At 51.6% G+C, this 20,097-nt stretch overlaps 6 non-coding genes across 6 annotated transcripts; all 6 read right to left on the bottom strand.

Annotated features, from left to right (window-relative positions):
• Positions 1–4,515: 4,515 nt before the first annotated feature.
• TRNAK-CUU (transfer RNA lysine (anticodon CUU)) lies at positions 4,516–4,588 on the bottom strand. The gene has a single exon. It is a non-coding gene; the product is annotated as a tRNA-Lys (tRNA).
• Positions 4,589–5,326: 738 nt separating this feature from the next.
• On the bottom strand, positions 5,327–5,399 carry TRNAK-CUU (transfer RNA lysine (anticodon CUU)). The gene has a single exon. It is a non-coding gene; the product is annotated as a tRNA-Lys (tRNA).
• Positions 5,400–9,410: 4,011 nt separating this feature from the next.
• TRNAK-CUU (transfer RNA lysine (anticodon CUU)) lies at positions 9,411–9,483 on the bottom strand. The gene has a single exon. It is a non-coding gene; the product is annotated as a tRNA-Lys (tRNA).
• Positions 9,484–10,225: 742 nt separating this feature from the next.
• On the bottom strand, positions 10,226–10,298 carry TRNAK-CUU (transfer RNA lysine (anticodon CUU)). The gene has a single exon. It is a non-coding gene; the product is annotated as a tRNA-Lys (tRNA).
• Positions 10,299–13,484: 3,186 nt separating this feature from the next.
• Positions 13,485–13,557, bottom strand: TRNAE-CUC (transfer RNA glutamic acid (anticodon CUC)). The gene has a single exon. It is a non-coding gene; the product is annotated as a tRNA-Glu (tRNA).
• Positions 13,558–14,301: 744 nt separating this feature from the next.
• TRNAK-CUU (transfer RNA lysine (anticodon CUU)) lies at positions 14,302–14,374 on the bottom strand. The gene has a single exon. It is a non-coding gene; the product is annotated as a tRNA-Lys (tRNA).
• Between the last annotated feature and the right edge of the window lie 5,723 nt (positions 14,375–20,097).

Here is a 20,097-nt window from a genome sequence, read left to right as displayed (position 1 = left end):
CCGCAGGCTGCCGGAATGGCCGAGCGATGTAAGGTGCCACATTCTAGAGCAGTATCGTCCCCAGTCCTGTGATCAAATCCCGCTGCCGACATAAGGTAGTTTTCATACCTACTTTAACCATAACACCAGCGGGGATGAGACCTTAAACTCCTCTTTTTGAAAGGATGGGGGGGGGACAGGACGGACCGGAGCGGACTCCGAGCTCGCTGTAAGCACGGGCGGCTCAGGCTAGGAAAGGGCGCAGGAAAGGCTTGGCCTAGGACCGCTCCCAGCGGCGCCTCCCAGGGCGGGAAGTGCTGCGTTGTGTGGAGTCCTGTGGGAATCGTGAGGCAAACTGCAGGATGTGTGTGTGTGTAGTTTTAAGCCTCAGCGAAATATATCTGAAAAAGGTGAGAGTTAATGTTAAACCCGAAAATGGATAAGCCTTTAAAAATCATCACGCCCAACGTGAGGCTCGAACCCACGACCCTGAGATTAAGAGTCTCATGCTCTAGCGACTGAGCTAGCCAGGCTGCTGTGCCAATGTCATTTCACACACCCTCTGTGTGTTCTTTGTGAGGAAGTAGTGTGTGGTTATCCCAGGAGGCCCCTTGGTTTCATTTTCTTTGCTGCTGACTCGATACAGGCACCTTTCTCTTTCTCCATCTCTCGCTCTACTCCAGTCTTATGTCCCCATCAGTCTCTCTGGAGCTCACTCTGGTACATACATGCATCTGTCCTCTCAACCTGTCTCTGGGCACATACTTAAATGTCCAGTAGAGAACAGTGTGAACTCTCCCTGTTTCGAGAGGTGGCAGTCAGCCTCCAGAGCTGTGTTCCGGAGGCTGCCGGAATGGCCGATCGGTGTAAGGTGCCACATTCAAGAGCAGTATCTTTCCCAGTCCCGTAATCAAATCCCGCTGCCCACATAAAGTAGTTTTCATACCTACTTTAATCATAACACCAGCGGGGATGAGACCTTAAACTCCTCTTTTTGAAAGGATGTGGGGAGACAGGACGGACGGGAGCGGACTCCGAGCTTGCTGTAAGCACGGGCAGCTCAAGCTAGGAAAGGGCGCAGGAAAGGCTCGGCCTAGGACCGCTACCAGCGGCACCTCCCAGGGTGGGAAGTGCTGCGTTGTGTGGAGTCCTGTGGGAATCGTGAGGCAAACTGCAGGGTGTGTGTTTGTGTAGTTTTAAGCCTCAGCGAAATATCTGAAAAAGGTGAGAGTTAATGTTAAACCCGAAAATGGAGAAGCCTTTAAAAAGCATCACCCCCAATGCGGGGCTCGAACCCAGGACCCTGAGATTAAGAGTCTCAAGCTCTACCGACTAAGCTAGCCGGGCTGCTGTGCCTATGTCATTTCACGCATCCTCTGTGTGTTCTTTGTGAGGAAGTAGTGTGTGGTTATCCCAGGAGGCCCCTTTGTTTCATTTTCTCTACTGCTGACTCGACACAGGCACCTTTCTCTTTCTCCATCTCTCGCTCTACCCCAGTCTTATGTCCCCATCAGTCTCTCTGGAGCTCACTCTGGTACATACATGCATCTGTCCTCTCAACCTGTCTCTGGGCACATACTTAAATGTCCAGTAGAGAACAGTACGCACTCTCCCTGTTTCGCGAGGTGGCAGTCAGCTTCCAGAGGCATGTTTCGGAGGCTGCTAGAATGGCCGAGTGGTGTAAGGTGCCACATTCAAGAGCAGTATCTTCTCCAGTCCCGTGATCAAATCCCGCTGCCGACATAAAGTAGTTTTCATACCTACTTTAATCATAACACCAGCGGGATGAGACCTTAAACTCTTCTTTTTGAAAGGATGGGGGGGGGACAGGACGGACCGGAGCGGACTCCGAGCTCGCTGTAAGTACGGGTGGCTCAGGCTAGGAAAGGGCGCAGGAAAGGCTCGGCCTAGGACCGCTCCCAGCGGCGCCTCCAAGGGCGGGAAGTGCTGCGTTGTGTGGAGTCCTGTGGGAATTGTGAGGCAAACTGCAGGATGTGTGTGTGTGTGTGTCGTTTTAAGCCTCAGCGAAATATCTGAAAAAGGTGAGAGTTAATGTTAAACCCGAAAATGGAGAAGCCTTTAAAAAGCATCAAGCCCAATGGGGGGCTCAAACCCACAACTCTGAGCTTAAGAGTCTCATGCTTTACCGACTGAGCTAGCCAGGCTGCTGTGCCTATGTCATTTCACACACCCTCTGTGTGTTCTTTGTGAGGAAGTAGTGTGTGGGTATCCCAGGAGGCCCCTTTGGTTCATTTTCTCTGCTGCTGACTCGACACAGGCACCTTTCTCTTTCTCCATCTCTCGCTCTACCCCAGTCTTATCTCCCCATCAGTCTCTCTGGAGCTCACTCTGGTACATACATGCATCTGTCCTCTCAACCTGTCTCTGGGCACATACTTAAATGTCCAGTAGAGAACAGTGTGAACTCTCCCTGTTTCGCGAGGTGGCAGTCAGCCTCCAGAGCTGTGTTAAGAAGGCTGCCGGAATGGCCGAGCGGTGTAAGGCGCCACGTTCAAGAGCAGTATGTTCCCCAGTACCATTATCAAATCCTGCTGCTGACATAAAGTAGTTTTCATACCTACTTTAATCATAACACCAGAGGGGATGAGACCTTAAACTCCTCTTTTTTAAAGGATGGGGGGGGGACAGGACGGACCGGATCGGACTCCGAGCTCGCTGTAAGTACGGGCGGCTCAGGCTAGGAAAGGGCGCAGGAAAGGCTCGGCCTAGGACAGCTCCCAGCGGCGCCTCCCAGGGCGGGAAGTGCTGCGTTGTGTGGAGTCCTGTGGGAATTGTGAGGCAAACTGCAGGATGTGTGTGTGTTTAGTTTTAAGCCTCAGCGAAATATCTGAAAAAGGTGAGAGTTAATGTTAAACCCGAAAATGGAGAAGCCTTTAAAAAGCATCACGCCCTACATGGGGCTCGAACCCACGACTCTGAGATTAAGAGTCTCATGGTCTCCCGACTGAGCTAGCCAGGTTACTGTACCTATGTCATTTCACACACCCTCTGTGTGTTCTTTGTGAGGATTAGTGTGTGGTTATCCCAGGAGGCCCCTTTGTTTCATTTTCTCTGCTGCTGACTCGACACAGGCACCTTTCTCTTTCTCCATCTCTCGCTCTACCCCAGTCTTATGTCCCCATCAGTCTCTCTGGAGCTCACACTGGTACATACATGCATCTGTCGTCTCAACCTGTCTCTGAGCACATACTTAAATGTCCAGTAGAGAACAGTGTGAACTCTCTCTGTTTTGCGAGGTGGCAGTCAGCCTCCAGAGCCGTGTTCCGGAGGCTGCCCGAATGGCCGAGCGTTGTAAGGTGCCACGTTCAAGAGCAGTATCTTCTCCAGTACCGTGATCAAATCCCGCTGTTCACATAAAGTAGTTTTCATACATACTTTAATCATAACACCAGCGGGGATTAGACCTTAAACTCCTCTTTTTGAAAGGATGGGGGGGACAGGACGGACCGGAGCGGACTCCGAGCTCGCTGTAAGCACGGGCGGCTCAGGCTAGGAAAGGACGCAGGAAAGGCTCAGCCTAGGACTGCTCCCAGCGGCGCCTCCCAGGGCAGGAAGTGCTGCGCTGTGTGGAGTCCTGTGGGAATCGTGAGGCAAACTGCAGGATGTGTGTGTGTGTAGTTTTAAGCCTCAGCGAAATATATCTAAAAAAGGTGAGAGTTAATGTTAAACTCGAAAATGGAGAAGCCTTTAAAAAGCATAACGCCCAACGTGGGGCTCAAACCCACAACCCTGAGATTAAGAGTCTCATGCTCTACCGACTGAGCTAGCCGGGCTGCTGTGCCTATGACATTTCACACACCCTCTGTGTGTTCTTTGTGAGGAAGTAGTGTGTGGTTATCCCAGGAGGCCCCTAGGTTTCATTTTCTCTGCTGCTGACTCGATACAGGCACCTTTCTCTTTCTCCATCTCTCGCTCTACTCCAGTCTTATGTCCCCATCAGTCTCTCTGGAGCTCACTCTAGTACATACATGCATCTGTCGTCTCAACCTGTCTCTGGGCACATACTTAAATGTCCAGTAGAGAACAGTGTGAACTCTCCCTGTTTCGCGAGGTGGCAGTCAGCCTCCAGAGCCGTGTTTTGGAGGCTGACGGAATGGCTGAGCGGTGTAAGCCGCCGCATTCAAGAGCAGTATCTTCCCCAGTCCTGTGATAAAATCCTGCTGCCGACATAAAGTAGTTTTCATACCTACTTTAATCATAACACCAGCGGGGATGAGACCTTAAACTCCTCTTTTTGAAAGGATGGGTGGGGGACAGGACGGACCGGAGCGGACTCCGACCTCGCTGTAAGCACGGGCGGCTCAGGCTAGGAAAGGGCGCAGGAAAGGCTCGGGCTAGGACCGCTCCCAGCGGCGCCTCCCAGGGCTGGAAGTGCTGCGTTGTGTGGAGTCCTGTGGGAATCGTGAGGCAAACTGCAGGATGTGTGTTTGTGTAGTTTTATGCCTCAGCGAAATATCTGAAAAAGGTGAGAGTTAATGTTAAACCCGAAAATGGAGAAGCCTTTAAAAAGCATCACACCCAACGTGGGGCTCGAACCCACGACCCTGAGATTAAGAGTCTCATGCTCTACCGACTGAGCTAGCCGGGCTGCTGTGCCTATGTCGTTTCACACACCCTCTGTGTGTTCTTTGTGAGGAAGTAGTGTGTGGTTATCCCAGGAGGCCCCTTTGTTTAATTTTCTCTGAGGCTGACTCGACACAGGCATCTTTCTCTTTCTCCATCTCTCGCTCTACCCCAGTCTTATGTCCCCATCAGTCTCTCTGGAGCTCACTCTGGTACATACATGCATCTGTCCTCTCAACCTGTCTCTGGGCACATACTTGAATGTCCAGTAGAGAACAGTGTGAACTCTCCCTGTTTCGCGAGGTGGCAGTCAGCCTCCAGAGCCGTGTTTGGGAGGCTGCCGGAATTTCCGAGCGGTGTAAGGCGCCACATTCAAGAGCAGTATCTTCCCCAATCCCGTAATCAATTCCCGCTGCCGACATAAAGTAGTTTTCATACCTACTTTAATCATAACACCAGCGGGGATTAGACCTTAAACTCCTCTTTTTGAAAGGATGGGGGGGACAGGGGGGACCGGAGCGGACTCCGAGCTCGCTGTAAGCACGGGCGGCTCAGGCTAGGAAAGGGCGCAGGAAAGGCTCGGCCTAGGACCGCTCCCAGCGGTGCCTCCCAGGGTGGGAAGTGCTGCGTTGTGTGGAGTCCTGTGGGAATCGTGAGGGAAACTGCAGGATGTGTGTGTGTAGTTTTAAGCCTCAGCGAAATATCTGAAAAAGGTGAGAGTTAATGTTAAACCTAAAAATGGATAAGCCTTTAAAAAGCATCACGCTCAACGTGGGGCTCGAACCCACGACCATGAGATTAAGAGTCTCATGCTCTACCGACTGAGCTAGCCGGGCTGGTGTGCCTATGTCATTTCACACATCCTCTGTGTGTTCTTTGTGAGGAAGTAGTGTGTGGTTATCCCAGGAGGCCCCTTTGGTTCATTTTCTCTGCTGCTGACTCGACACAGGCACCTTTCTCTTTCTCCATCTCTCGCTCTACCCCAGTCTTACGTCCCCATCAGTCTCTCTGGAGCTCACTCTGGTACATACATGCATCTGTCCTCTCAACCTGTCTCTGGGCACATACTTAAATGTCCAGTAGAGAACAGTGTGAACTCTCCCTGTTTCGCGAGGTGGCAGTCATCCTCCAGAGCTGCGTTCCGAAGGCTGCCGGAATAGCCGAGCGGTGTAAGGTGCCACATTCAAGAGCAGTATCTTCCCCAGTCCTGTGATCAAATCTCGCTGACGACATAAAGCAGTTTTTATACCTACTTTAATCATAACACCAGCGGGGATGAGACCTTAAACTCCTCTTTTTGAAAGGATGGGGGGGGACAGGACGGACCGGAGCGGACTCCGAGCTCGCTGTAAGCACGGGCGGCTCAGGCTAGGAAAGGACGCAGGAAAGGCTCAGCCTAGGACCGCTCCCAGTGGCGCCTCCCAGGGCGGGAAGTGCTGCGTTGTGTGGAGTCCTGTGGGAATCGTGAGGCAAACTGCAGGATGTGTGTTTGTGTAGTTTTAAGCCTCAGCGAAATATCTGAAAAAGGTGAGAGTTGATGTTAAACCCGAAAATGGAGAAGCCTTTAAAAAGCATCACGCCCAACATGGGGCTCGGACCCACGACCCTGAGATTAAGAGTCTCATGCTCTACCGACTGAGCTAGCCAGGCTACTGTGCCTATGTCTTTTCACACACTCTCTGTGTGTTCTTTGTGAGGAAGTAGTGTGTGGTTATCTCAGGAGGCCCCTTGGTTTCATTTTCTTTGCTGCTGACTCGATACAGGCACCTTTCTCTTTCTCCATCTCTCGCTCTACTCCAGTCTTATGTCCCCATCAGTCTCTCTGGAGCTCACTCTGGTACATACATGCATCTGTCGTCTCAACCTGTCTCTGGGCACATACTTAAATGTCCAGCAGAGAACAGTGTGAACTCTACCTGTTTTGCGAGGTGGCAGTCAGCCTCCAGAGCCGTGTTCCGTAGGCTGCCCGAATGTCCGAGCGGTGTAAGGTGCCACATTCTAGAGCAGTATCGTCCCCAGTCCCGTAATCAAATCCCGGAGCCGACATAAGGTAGTTTTCATACCTACTTTAATCATAACACCAGCGGGGATGAGACCTTAAACTCCTATTTTTGAAAGGATGGGGGGGGACAGGACGGACCGGAGCGGACTCCGAGCTCGCTGTAAGCATGGGCAGCTCAGGTTAGGAAAGGGCGCAGGAAAGGCTGGGCCTAGGACCGCTCCCAGCGGCGCCTCCCTGGGCGGGAAGTGCTGCGTTGTGTGGAGTCCTGTGGGAATCGTGAGGCAAACGGCAGGATGTGTGTGTGTGTGTGTTGTTTTAAGCCTCAGCGAAATATCTGAAAAAGGTGAGAGCTAATGTTAAACCCGAAAATGGAGAAGCCTTTAAAAAGCAACACACCCAACGTGGGGCTCGAACCCACAACCCTGAGATTAAGAGGCTCAGGCTCTACCGACTGAGCTAGCCAGGCTGCTGTGCCTATGTCATTTCACACACCCTCTGTGTGTTCTTTGTGAGGAAGTAGTGGGTGGTTATCCCAGGAGGCCCCTTTGTTTCATTTTCTCTGCTGCTGACTCGACACGGGCACCTTTCTCTTTCGCCATCTCTCGCTCTACCCCAGTTTTATGTCCCCATCAGTCTCTCTGGAGCTCACTCTGGTAAATACATGCATCTGTCCTCTCAACCTGTCTCTGGGCACATACTTAAATGTCCAGTAGAGAACAGTGTGAACTCTCCCTGTTTCGCGAGGTGGCAGTCAGCCTCCAGAGCCGTGTTTTGGAAGCTGCCGGAATGGCTGAGCGGTGTAAGCCGTCTCATTCAAGAGCAGTATCTTCCCCAGTCCTGTGATCAAATCCCACTGCCGACATAAAGTAGTTTTCATACCTACTTTAATCATAACACCAGCGGGGATGAGACCTTAAACTCCTCTTTTTGAAAGTATGGGAGGGGGGGGGACAAGACGGACCGGAGCGGACTCCGACCTCGCTGTAAGCACGGGTGGCTCAGGCTAGGAAAGGGAGCAGGAAAGGCTCGGCCTAGGACCGCTCCCAGCGGCGCCTCCTAGGGCTGGAAGTGCTGCGTTGTGTGGAGTCCTGTGGGAATCGTGAGGCAAACTGCAGGATGAGTGTTTGTGTAGTTTTATGCCTCAGCGAAATATCTGAAAAAGGTGAGAGTTAATGTTAAACCCGAAAATGGAGAAGCCTTTAAAAAGCATCACGCCCAACGTGGGGCTCAAATCCACGACCCTGAGATTAAGAGTCTCATACTCTACCGACTGAGCTAGCCGGGCTGCTGTGCCTATGTAATTTCACACACCCTCTGTGTGTTCTTTGTGAGGAAGTAGTGTGTGGTTATCCCAGGAGGCCCCTTTGTTTCATTTTCTCTGCTGCTGACTCGACACAGGCACCTTTCTCTTTCTCCATCTCTCGCTCTACCCCAGTCTTATGTCCCCATCAGTCTCTCTGGATCTCACTCTGGTACATACATGCATCTGTAGTCTCAACCTGTCTCTGAGCACATACTTAAATGTCCAGTAGAGAACAGTGTGAACTCTCCCTGTTTCGCGAGGTGGCAGTCAGCTTCCAGAGCCATGTTCCGGAGGCTGCCGGAATGGCCGAGCGGTGTAAGGTGCCACATTCAAGAGGAGTATCTTCCCCAGTCCTGTGATCAAATCCTGTTGCTGACATAAAGTAGTTTTCATACCTACTTTAATCATAACACCAGCGGGGATGAGACCTTAAACTCCTCTTTTTTAAAGGATTGGGGGGGACAGGACAGACCGGAGCGGACTCCGAGCTCGCTGTGAGTACGGGCGGCTCAGGCTAGGAAAGGGCGCAGGAATGGCTTGGCCTAGGACCGCTCCCAGCGGCGCCTCCCAGGGCGGGAAGTGCTGCGTTGTGTGGAGTCCTGTGGGAATTGTGAGGCAAACTGCAGGATGTGTGTGTGTGTAGTTTTAAGCCTCAGTGAAATATCTGAAAAATGTGAGAGTTAATGTTAAACCCGAAAATGGAGAAGCCTTTAAAAAGCATCACGCCCAACATGTGGCTCGAACCCACTACCCTGAGATTAAGAGTCTCATGCTCTACCGACTGAGCTAGCCAGGTTACTGGGCCTATTTCATTTCACACACCCTCTGTGTGTTCTTTGTGAGGAATTAGTGTGTGGTTATCCCAGGAGGCCCCTTTGTTTCATTTTCTCTGCTGCTGACTCGACACAGGCACCTTTCTCTTTCTCCATCTCTCGCTCTACCCCAGTCTTATGTCCCCGTCAGTCTCTCTGGAGCTCACTCTGGTACATACATGCATCTGTCCTCTCAACCTGTCTCTGGGCACATACTTAAATGTCCAGTAGAGAACAGTGTGAACTCTCCCTGTTTCACAAGGTGGCAGTCAGCCTCCAGAGCCGTGTTACGTAGTCTGCCGGAATGGCCGAGCGGTGTAAGGTGCCACATTCAAGGGCAGTATTTTCCCCAGTACCATGATCAAATCCCGCTGCTGACATAAAGTAGTTTTCATACCTACTTTAATCATAACACCAGCAGGGATTAGACCTTAAACTCCTCTTTTTGAAAGGATGGGGGGGACAGGACGGACCGGAGCGGACTCCGAGCTCGCTGTAAGCACGGGTGGCTCAGGCTAGGAAAGGGCGCAGGAAAGGTTCGGCCTAGGACCGCTCCCAGCGGCGCCTCCCAGGGCGGGAAGTGCTGCGTTGTGTGGAGTCCTGTGGGAATCGTAAGGCAAACTGCAGGATGTGTGTGTGTGTGTGTAGTTTTAGGCCTCAGCGAAATATATCTGAAAAAGGTGAGATTTAATGTTAAACCCGAAAATGGAGAAGCCTTTAAAAAGCATCACGCCCAACGTGGGGCTCGAACCCACGACCCTGAGATTAAGAGTCTCATGCTCTACCAACTGAGCTAGCCAGGCTGCTATGCTTATGTCATTTCACACACCCTCTGTGTGTTCTTTGTGAGGAAGTAGTGTGTGGTTATCCCAGGAGGCCCCTTGGTTTCATTTTCTCTGCTGCTGACTCGATACAGGCACCTTTCTCTTTCTCCATCTCTCGCTCTACTCCAGTCTTATGTCCCCATCAGTCTCTCTGGAGCTCACTCTGGTACATACATGCATCTGTCGTCTCAACCTGTCTCTGGGCACATACTTAAATGTCCAGTAGAGAACAGTGTGAACTCTCTCTGTTTTGCGAGGTGGCAGTCAGCCTCCAGAGCCGTGTTCCGGAGGCTGCCCGAATGGCTGAGCGGTGTAAGGTGCCACATTTTAGAGCAGTATCGTCCCCAGTCCTGTGATCAAATCCTGCTGCCGACATAAGGTAGTTTTCATACCTACTTTAATCATAACACCAGCGGGGATGAGACCTTAAACTCCTCTTTTTGAAAGGATGGGGGGGGGACAGGACGGACCGGAGCGGACTCTGACCTCACTGTAAGCACGGGTGGCTCAGGCTAGGAAAGGGTGCAGGAAAGGCTCCGCCTAGGACCGCTCCCAGCGGCGCCTCCCAGGGCGGGAAGTGCTGCATTGTGTGGAGTCCTGTGGGATTCGTGAGGCAAACTGCAGGATGTGTGTTTGTGTAGTTTTATACCTCAGCGAAATATCTGAAAAAGGTGAGAGTTAATGTTAAACCCGAAAATGGTTAAGCCTTTAAAAAGCATCACACCCAACGTGGGGCTCGAACCCACGACCCTGAGATTAAGAGTCTCATGCTCTACCGACTGAGCTAGCCGGGCTGCTGTGTCTATGGTATTTCACACAACCTCTGTGTGTTCTTTGTGAGGAAGTAGTGAGTGGTTATCCCAAGAGGCCCCTTTGTTTCATTTTCTCTGCTGCTGACTCGACACAGGCACCTTTCTCTTTCTCCATCTCTCGCTCTACCCCAGTCTTATGTCCCCATCAGTCTCTCTGGAGCTCACTCTGGTACATACATGCATCTGTCCTCTTAACCTGTTTCTGGGCACATACTTGAATGTCCAGTAGAGAACACTGTGAACTCTCCCTGTTTCGCGAGGTGGCAGTCAGCCTCCAGAGCCGTGTTTGGGAGGCTGCCGGAATTTCCGAGCGGTGTAAGGCGCCACATTCAAGAGCAGTATCTTCCCCAGTCCCGTGATCAATTCCCGCTGCTGACATAAAGTAGTTTCATACCTACTTTAATCATAACACCGGCGGGGTTGAGACCTTAAACTCCTCTTTTTGAAAGGATGGGGGGGAGACAGGACGGACCGGAGCGGACTCCGAGCTCGCTGTAAGCACGGGCGGCTCAGGCTAGAAAAGGGCGCAGGAAAGGCTCGGCCTAGGACCGCTACCAGCGGCGCCTCCCAGGGTGGGAAGTGCTGCGTTTGTGGAGTCCTGTGGGAATCGTGAGGCAAACTGCAGGATGTTTGTGTGTATAGTTTTAAGCCTCAGCGAAATATCTGAAAAAGGTGAGAGTTAATGTTAAACCCGAAAATGGATAAGCCTTTAAAAAGCATCATGCCCAACAAGGGGCTCGAACACATGACCCTGAGATTAAGAGTCTCATGCTCTAACGACTGAGCTAGCCGGGCTACTGTGCCTCTGGCATTTCACACATCCTCTGTGTGTTCTTTGTGAGGAAGTAGTGTGTGGTTATCCCAGGAGGCCCCTTTGTTTCATTTTCTCTGCTGCTGACTCGACACAGGCACCTTTCTCTTTCTCCATCTCTCGCTCTACCCCAGTCTTATGTCCACATCAGTCTCTCTGGAGCTCACTCTGGTACATACATGCATCTGTCCTCTCAACCTGTCTCTGGGCACATACTTAAATGTCCAGTAGAGAACAGTGTGAACTCTACCTGTTTCGCGAGGTGGCAGTCAGCTTCCAGAGTCGTGTTCTGGAGGCTGCCGGAATGGCCGAGAGGTGTAAGGTGCCACATTCAAGAGCAGTATCTTCCCCAGTTCTGTGATCAAATCCCGCTGCCGACATAAAGTAGTTTTCATACCTACTTTAATCATAACACCAGCGGGGATGAGACCTTAAACTTCTCTTTTTGAAAGGATGGGGGGGGACAGGACGGACCGGAGCGGACTCCGAGCTCGCTGTAAGCACGGGCGGCTCAGGCTAGGAAAGGGCGCAGGAAAGTCTCGGCCTAGGACCGCTCCCAGCGGCGCCTCCCAGGGCGAAAAGTGCTGCGTTGTGTGGAGTCCTGTGGGAATCGTGAGGCAAACAGCAGGATGTGTGTGTGTGTAGTTTTAAGCCTCAGCGAAATATCTGAAAAAGGTGAGAGTTAATGTTAAACCCGAAAATGGATAAGCCTTTAAAAAGCATCACGCCCAATTGGGGGCTGAAACCCACGACCCTGAGCTTAAGAGTCTCATGCTCTACCGACTGAGCTAGCCGGGCTGCTGTGCCTATGTCATTTCAGACATCCTCTGTGTGTTCTTTGTGAGGAAGTAGTGTGTGGTTATCCCAGGAGGCCCCTTTGTTTCATTTTCTCTGCTGTTGACTCGACACAGGCACCTTTCTCTTTCTCCATCTCTCGCTCTACCCCAGTCTTATGTCCCCATCAGTCTCTCTGGAGCACACTCTGGTACATACATGCATCTGTCCTCTCAACCTGTCTCTGGGCACATACTTAAATGTCCAGTAGAGAACAGTGTGAACTCTCCCTGTTTCGCGAGGTGGCAGTCAGCTTCCAGAAGCATGTTCCGGAGGCTGCCGGAATGGCCGAGCGGTGTAAGGTGCCACAATCAAGAGCATTATCTTCACCAGTCCTGTGATCAAATCCTGCTGCAGACATAAAGTAGTTTTCATACCTACTTTAATCATAACACCAGCGGGGATGAGACCTTAAACTCCTCTTTTTGAAAGGATCTGGGGGGACAGGACGGACCGGAGTGGACTCCGAGCTCACTGTAAGCACGCGTGGCTCATGCTAGGAAAGGGGGCAGGAAAGGATCGGCCTAGGACCGCTCCCAGCGGCGCCTCCCAGTGCGGAAAGTGCTGCGTTGTGTGGTGTCCTGTGGCAATCGTGAGGCAAACTGCAGGATGTGTTTGTGTGTAGTTTTAAGCCTCAGCGCAATATATCTGAAAAAGGTGAGAGTTAATGTTAAACCTGAAAATGGAGAAGCCTTTAAAAAGCATCACACCCAACGTGGGGCTCAAACCCACAACCCTCAGATTAAGAGTCTCATGCTCTACCGACTGAGCTAGCCGGGCTGCTGTGTCTATGTTGTTTCACACACCCTCTGTGTGTTCTTTGTGAGGAATTATTGTGTGGTTATCCCAGGAGGCCCCTTTGTTTCATTTTCTCTGCTGCTGACTCGACACAGGCACCTTTCTCTTTCTCCATCTCTCGCTCTACTGCAGTCTTATGTCCCCATCAGTCTCTCTGGAGCTCATTCTGGTACATACATGCATCTGTCCTTTCAACCTGTCTCTGGGCACATACTTAAATGTCCAGTAGAGAACAGTGTGAACTCTCCCTGTTTCGCGAGCTGGCAGTCAGCCTCCAGAGCCGTGCTCCGAAGGCTACCGGAATGGCCGAACGGTGTAAGGCGCCATAGTCAAGAGCAGTATCTTCCCCAGTCCTGTGATCAAATCCCGCTGCTGAAATAAAGTAGTTTTCATACCTACTTTAATCATAACACCAGCGGGGATGAGACCTTAAACTTCTCTTTTCGAAAGATTGGGGGGGGACAGGACGGACCGGAGCGGACTCCGAGCTCGCTGTAAGCACGGGCTGCTCAGGATAGGAAAGGGCGCAGGAAAGGCTCGGCCTAGGACCGCTCCCAGCGGTGCCTCCCAGGGCGGGAAGAGCTGTGTTGTGTGGAGTCCTGTGGGAATCATGAGGCAAACTGTAGGATGTGTGTGTGTGTGTAGTTTTAAGCCTCAGCGAAATATCTGAAAAAGGTGAGAGTTAATGTTAAACCCGAAAATGGATAAGCCTTTAAAAAGAATCACGCCCAACATGGGGCTCAAACCCACGACCCTGAGATTGAGAGTCTTATGCTCTACCGACTGAGCTAGCCAGGCTGCTGTGCCTGGGTTGTTTCACACACCCTCTGTGTGTTCTCTGTGAGGAAGTAGTGTGTGGTTATCCCAGGAGGCCCCTTTGTTTCATTTTCTCTGCTGCTGACTCGACACAGGCACCTTTCTCTTTCTCCATCTCTCGCTCTACCCCAGTCTTATGTCCCCATCAGTCTCTCTGGAGCTCACTCTGGTACATACATGCATCTGTCCTCTCAACCTGTCTCTGGGCACATACTTAAATGTCCAGTAGAGAACAGTGTGAACTTTCCCTGTTTAGCGAGGTGGCAGTCAGCCTCCAGAGCAGTGTTCCGGAGGCTGCCGGAATGGCCGTGCGGTGTAATGTGCCATATTCAAGAGCACTATCTTCCCCAGTCCCGTGATCAAATCCTGCTGGCGACATAAAGTAGTTTTCATACCTACTTTAATCATAACACCAGCGGGGATGAGACCTTAAACTCCTCTTTTTGAAAGGATGAGGGGGGGACAGGACGGACCGGAGCGGACTCCGAGCTCGCTGTAAGCACGGGCGGCTCAGGCTAGGAAACGGCGCAGGAAAGGCTCGGCCTAGGACCGCTCCCAGCGGCACCTCCCAGGGCGGGAAGTGCTGCGTTGTGTGGAGTCCTGTGGGAATCGTGAGGCAAACAGCAGGATGTGTGTGTGTGTGTCGTTTTAAGCCTCAGCGAAATATCTGAAAAAGGTGATAGTTAATGTTAAACCCGAAAATGGAGAAGCCTTTAAAAAGCATCACGCCCAACGTGGGGCTCGAACCCACGACCCTGAGATTAAGAGTCTCATGCTCTACCGACTGAGCTAGCCGGGCTGCTGTGCCTATGGTGTTTCGCACAACCTCTGTGTGTTCTTTGTGAGGAAGTAGTGTGTGGTTATCCCAGGAGGCCCCTTTGTTTCATTTTCTCTGCTGCTGACTCGACACAGGCACCTTTCTCTTTCTCCATCTCTCGCTCTACCCCAGTCTTATGTCCCCATCAGTCTCTCTGGAGCTCACTCTGGTACATACATGCATCTGTACTCTCAACCTGTCTCTGGGCACATACTTGAATGTCTAGTAGAGAACAGTGTGAACTCTCTCTGTTTCGCGAGGTGGCAGTCAGCCTCCAGAGCTGTGTTCGGGAGGCTGCCGGAATTTCCGAGCGGTGTAAGGCTCCACATTCTAGAGCAGTATCTTCCCCAGTCCCGTGATCAATTCCCGCTGCCGAAATAAAGTAGTTTTCATACCTACTTTAATCATAACACCAGCGGGGATGAGACCTTAAACTCCTCTTTTTGAAAGGATGTGGGGAGACAGGATGGACCGGAGCGGACTCCGAGCTCGCTGTAAGCACGGGCAGCTCAAGCTAGGAAAGGGCGCAGGAAAGGCTCGGCCTAGGACCGCTACCAGCGGCACCTCCCAGGGTGGGAAGTGCTGCGTTGTGTGGAGTCCTGTGGGAATCGTGAGGCAAACTGCAGGGTGTGTGTTTGTGTAGTTTTAAGCCTCAGCGAAATATCTGAAAAAGGTGAGAGTTAATGTTAATCCTGAAAATGGAGAAGCCTTTAAAAAGCATCACGCATAACGTGGGGCTCGAACCCACAACCCTGAGATTAAGAGTCGCATGCTCTCCCGACTGAGCTAGCCAGGTTGCTTTGCCTATGTCATTTCACACACACTCTGTGTGTTCTTAGTGAGGAAGTAGTGTGTGGTTATCCCAGGAGGCCCCTTTGTTTCATTTTCTCTGCTGCTGACTCGACACAGGCACCTTTCTCTTTCTCCATCTCTCGCTCTACCCCAGTCATATGGCCCCATCAGTCTCTCTGGAGCTCACTCTGGTACATACATTCATCTGTCCTCTCAACCTGTCTCTGGGCACATACTTAAATGTCCAGTAGAGAACAGTGTGAACTCTCCTTGTTTCGCGAGGTGGCAGTCAGCCTCCAGAGCCGTGTTCCGGAGGCTGCCGGAATTTCTGAGCGGTGTAAGGTACCACAATCAAGAGCAGTATCTTCCCCAATCCCGTAATCAATTCCCGCTGCCGACATAAAGTAGTTTTCATACCTACTTTAATCATAACACCAGCGGGGATTAGACCTTAAACTCCTTTTTTTGAAAGGATGGGGGGGGACAGGACCGACCGGAGCGGACTCCGAGCTCGCTGTAAGCACGGGCGGCTCAGGCTAGGAAAGGGCGCAGGAAAGGCTCGGCCTAGGACCACTCCCAGCGGCGCCTCCCAGGGTGGGAAGTGCTGCGTTGTGTGGAGTCCTGTGGGAATCGTGAGGCAAACTGCAGGATGTGTGTGTGTGTGTGTAGTTTTAAGCCTCAGCGAAATATCTGAAAAAGGTGAGAGTTAATGTTAAACCCAAAAATGGATAAGCCTTTAAAAAGCATCACGCCCAACGTGGGGCTCGAACCCACGACCCTGAGATTAAGAGTCTCATGCTCTACCGACTGAGCTAGCCGGGTTGGTGTGCCTATATCATTTCACACATCCTCTGTGTGTTCTTTGTGAGGAAGTAGTGTGTTTTTATCCCAGGAGGCCCCTTTGTTTCATTTTCTCTGCTGCTGACTCGACACAGGCACCTTTCTCTTTCTCCATCTCTCGCTCTACTCCAGTCTTATGTCCCCATCAGTCTCTCTGGAGCTCACTCTGGTACATACATGCATCTGTCCTCTCAACCTGTCTCTGGGCACATACTTAAATGTCCAGTAGAGAACAGTGTGAACTCTCCCTGTTTCGCGAGGTGGCAGTCAGCCTCCAGAGCCGTGTTCCGCTGGCTGCCGGAATGGCCGAGCGGTGTAAGGTGCCACATTCTAGAGCATTATCGTCCCCAGTCCCGTGATCAAATCCTACTGCTGACATAAAGTAGTTTTCATACCTACTTTAGTCATAACACCAGCGGGGATGAGACCTTAAACTCCTCTTTTTGAAAGGATGGGGAGGGGACAGGACGGATCGGAGCAGACTCCGAGCTCGCTGTAAGCACGGGCGGCTCAGGCTAGGAGAGGGCGCAGGAAAGGCTGGGCCTAGTACCGCTCCCAGCGGCGCCTCCCAGGGCTGGAAGTGCTGCGTTGTGTGGAGTCCTGTGGGAATCGTGAGGCAAACGGCAGGATGTGTGTGTGTGTGTCGTTTTAAGCCTCAGCGAAATATCTGAAAAAGGTGATAGTTAATGTTAAACCCGAAAATGGAGAAGCCTTTAAAAAGCATCACGCCCAACGTGGGGCTCGAACCCACGACCCTGAGATTAAGAGTCTCTTGCTCTACCGACTGAGCTAGCCGGGCTGCTGTGCCTATGGTGTTTCACACAACCTCTGTGTGTTCTTTGTGAGGAAGTAGTGTGTGGTTATCCCAGGAGGCCCCTTTGTTTCATTTTCTCTGCTGCTGACTCGACACAGGCACCTTTCTCTTTCTCCATCTCTCGCTCTACCCCAGTCTTATGTCCCCATCAGTCTCTATGGAGCTCACTCTGGTACATACATGCATCTGTACTCTCAACCTGTCTCTGGGCACATACTTGAATGTCTAGTAGAGAACAGTTTGAACTCTCTCTGTTTCGCGAGGTGGCAGTCAGCCTCCAGAGCTGTGTTCGGGAGGCTGCCGGAATTTCCGAGCGGTATAAGGCTCCACATTCTAGAGCAGTATCTTCCCCAGTCCCGTGATCAATTCCCGCTGCCGACATAAAGTAGTTTTCATACCTACTTTAATCATAACACCAGCGGGGATGAGACCTTAAACTCCTCTTTTTGAAAGGATGTGGGGAGACAGGATGGACCGGAGCGGACTCCGAGCTCGCTGTAAGCACGGGCAGCTCAAGCTAGGAAAGGGCGCAGGAAAGGCTCGGCCTAGGACCGCTACCAGCGGCACCTCCCAGGGTGGGAAGTGCTGCGTTGTGTGGAGTCCTGTGGGAATCGTGAGGCAAACTGCAGGGTGTGTGTTTGTGTAGTTTTAAGCCTCAGCGAAATATCTGAAAAAGGTGAGAGTTAATGTTAAACCCGAAAATGGAGAAGCCTTTAAAAAGCATCACCCCCAATGCGGGGCTCGAACCCAGGACCCTGAGATTAAGAGTCTCAAGCTCTACCGACTAAGCTAGCTGGGATGCTGTACCTATGTCATTTCACGCATCCTCTGTGTGTTCTTTGTGAGGAAGTAGTGTGTGGTTATCCCAGGAGGCCCCTTTGTTTCATTTTCTCTACTGCTGACTCGACACAGGCACCTTTCTCTTTCTCCATCTCTCGCTCTACCCCAGTCTTATGTCCCCATCAGTCTCTCTGGAGCTCACTCTGGTACATACATGCATCTGTCCTCTCAACCTGTCTCTGGGCACATACTTAAATGTCCAGTAGAGAACAGTGTGCACTCTCCCTGTTTCGCGAGGTGGCAGTCAGCTTCCAGAGGCATGTTTCTGAGGCTGCTAGAATGGCCGAGTGGTGTAAGGTGCCACATTCAAGAGCAGTATCTTCTCCAGTCCCGTGATCAAATCCCGCTGCCGACATAAAGTAGTTTTCATACCTACTTTAATCATAACACCAGCGGGATGAGACCTTAAACTCCTCTTTTTGAAAGGATGGGGGGGGGGACAGGACGGACCGGAGCGGACTCCGAGCTCGCTGTAATTACGGGCGGCTCAGGCTAGGAAAGGGCGCAGGAAAGGCTCGGCCTAGGACCGCTCCCAGCGGCGCCTCCCAGGGCGGGAAGTGCTGCGTTGTGTGGAGTCCTGTGGGAATTGTGAGGCAAACTGCAGGATGTGTGTGTGTGTGTGTCGTTTTAAGCCTCAGCGAAATATCTGAAAAAGGTGAGAGTTAATGTTAAACCCGAAAATGGAGAAGCCTTTAAAAAGCATTACGCCCAACATGGGGCCCGAACCCACAATCCTGAGAATAAGATGCTCATGCTCTACCGACTGAGCTAGCCAGGTTACTGTGCCTATGTTATTTCACACACCCTCTGTGTGTTCTTTGTGAGGAATTAGTGTATGGTTATCCCAGGAGGCCCCTTTGTTTCATTTTCTCTGCTGCTGACTTGACACAGGCACCTTTCTATTTCTCCATCTCTCGCTCTACCCCAGTCTTATGTCCCCGTCAGTCTCTCTGCAGCTCACTCTGGTACATACATGCATCTGTCCTCTCAACCTGTCTCTGGGCACATACTTAAATGTCCAGTAGAGAACAGTGTGAACTCTCCCTGTTTCGCGAGGTGACAGTCAGCCTCCAGAGCTGTGCTCCGTAGGCTGCCGGAATGGCCGAGCGGAGTAAGGTGCCACATTCAAGAGCAGTATCTTCCCCAGTACCATGATCAAATCCTGCTGCTGACATAAAGTAGTTTTCATACCTACTTTAATCATAACACCAGCGGGGATTAGACCTTAAACTCCTCTTTTTGAAAGGATGGGGGGGACAGGACGGACCGGAGCGGACTCCGAGCTCGCTGTAAGCACGGGCGGCTCAGGCTAGGAAAGGGCGCAGGAAAGGCTCGGCCTAGGACCGCTCCCAGCTGCGCCTCCCAGGGCGGGAAGTGCTGCGTTGTGTGGAGTCCTGTGGGAATCGTGAGGCAAACTGCAGGATGTGTGTGTGTGTGTGTAGTTTTAAGCCTCAGCGAAATATATCTGAAAAAGGTGAGAGTTAATGTTAAACCCGAAAATGGAAATGCCTTTAAAAAGCATCACGCCCAACGTCGAGCTTGAACCCACGACCCTGAGATTAAGAGTCTCATGCTCTACCGACTGAGCTTGCCGGGCTGCTATGCCTATGTCATTTCAAACACCCTCTGTGTGTTCTTTGTGAGGAAGTAGTGTGTGGTTATCCCAGGAGGCCCCTTGGTTTCATTTTCTCTGCTGCTGACTCAATACAGGCACCTTTCTCTTTCTCCATCTCTCGCTCTACTCCAGTCTTATGTCCACATCAGTCTCTCTGGAGCTCACTCTGGTACATACATGCATCTGTCGTCTCAACCTGTCTCTGGGCACATACTTAAATGTCCAGTAGAGAACAGTGTGAACTCTCCCTGTTTTGCGAGGTGGCAGTCAGCCTCCAGAGCCGTGTTCCGGAGGCTGCCCGAATGGCCGAGCGGTGTAAGGTGGCACATTCTAGAGCAGTATCTTCCCCAGTACCATGATCAAATCCTGCTGCCGACATAAATTAGTTTTCATACCTACTTTAATTATAACACCAGCGGGGATTAGACCTTAAACTCCTCTTTTTGAAAGGATGGGGGGGACAGGACAGACCGGAGCGGACACCGAGCTCGCTGTAAGCATGGGCGGCTCAGGCTAGGAAAGGGCGCAGGAAAGGCTCAGCCTAGGACCGCTCCCAGCGGCGCCTCCCAGGGCGGGAAGTGCTGCGTTGTGTGGAGTCCTGTGGGAATCGTGAGGCAAACTGCAGGATGTGTGTGTGTGTATAGTTTTAAGCCTCAGCGAAATATCTGAAAAAGGTGAGAGTTAATGTTAAACCCGAAAATGGAGAAGCCTTTAAAAAGTATCACGCCCAACGTGGGGCTCAAACCCACAACCCTGAAATTAAGAGTCTCATGCTCTACCAACTGAGCTAGCCGGGCTGCTGTG

The sequence above is a fragment of the Pleurodeles waltl genome, chromosome 6 (genome assembly GCF_031143425.1).
Source record: "Pleurodeles waltl isolate 20211129_DDA chromosome 6, aPleWal1.hap1.20221129, whole genome shotgun sequence".
Classification (NCBI taxonomy): Eukaryota; Metazoa; Chordata; class Amphibia; order Caudata; family Salamandridae; genus Pleurodeles; species Pleurodeles waltl.
This window is presented reverse-complemented; position numbering and strand designations above follow the sequence as displayed.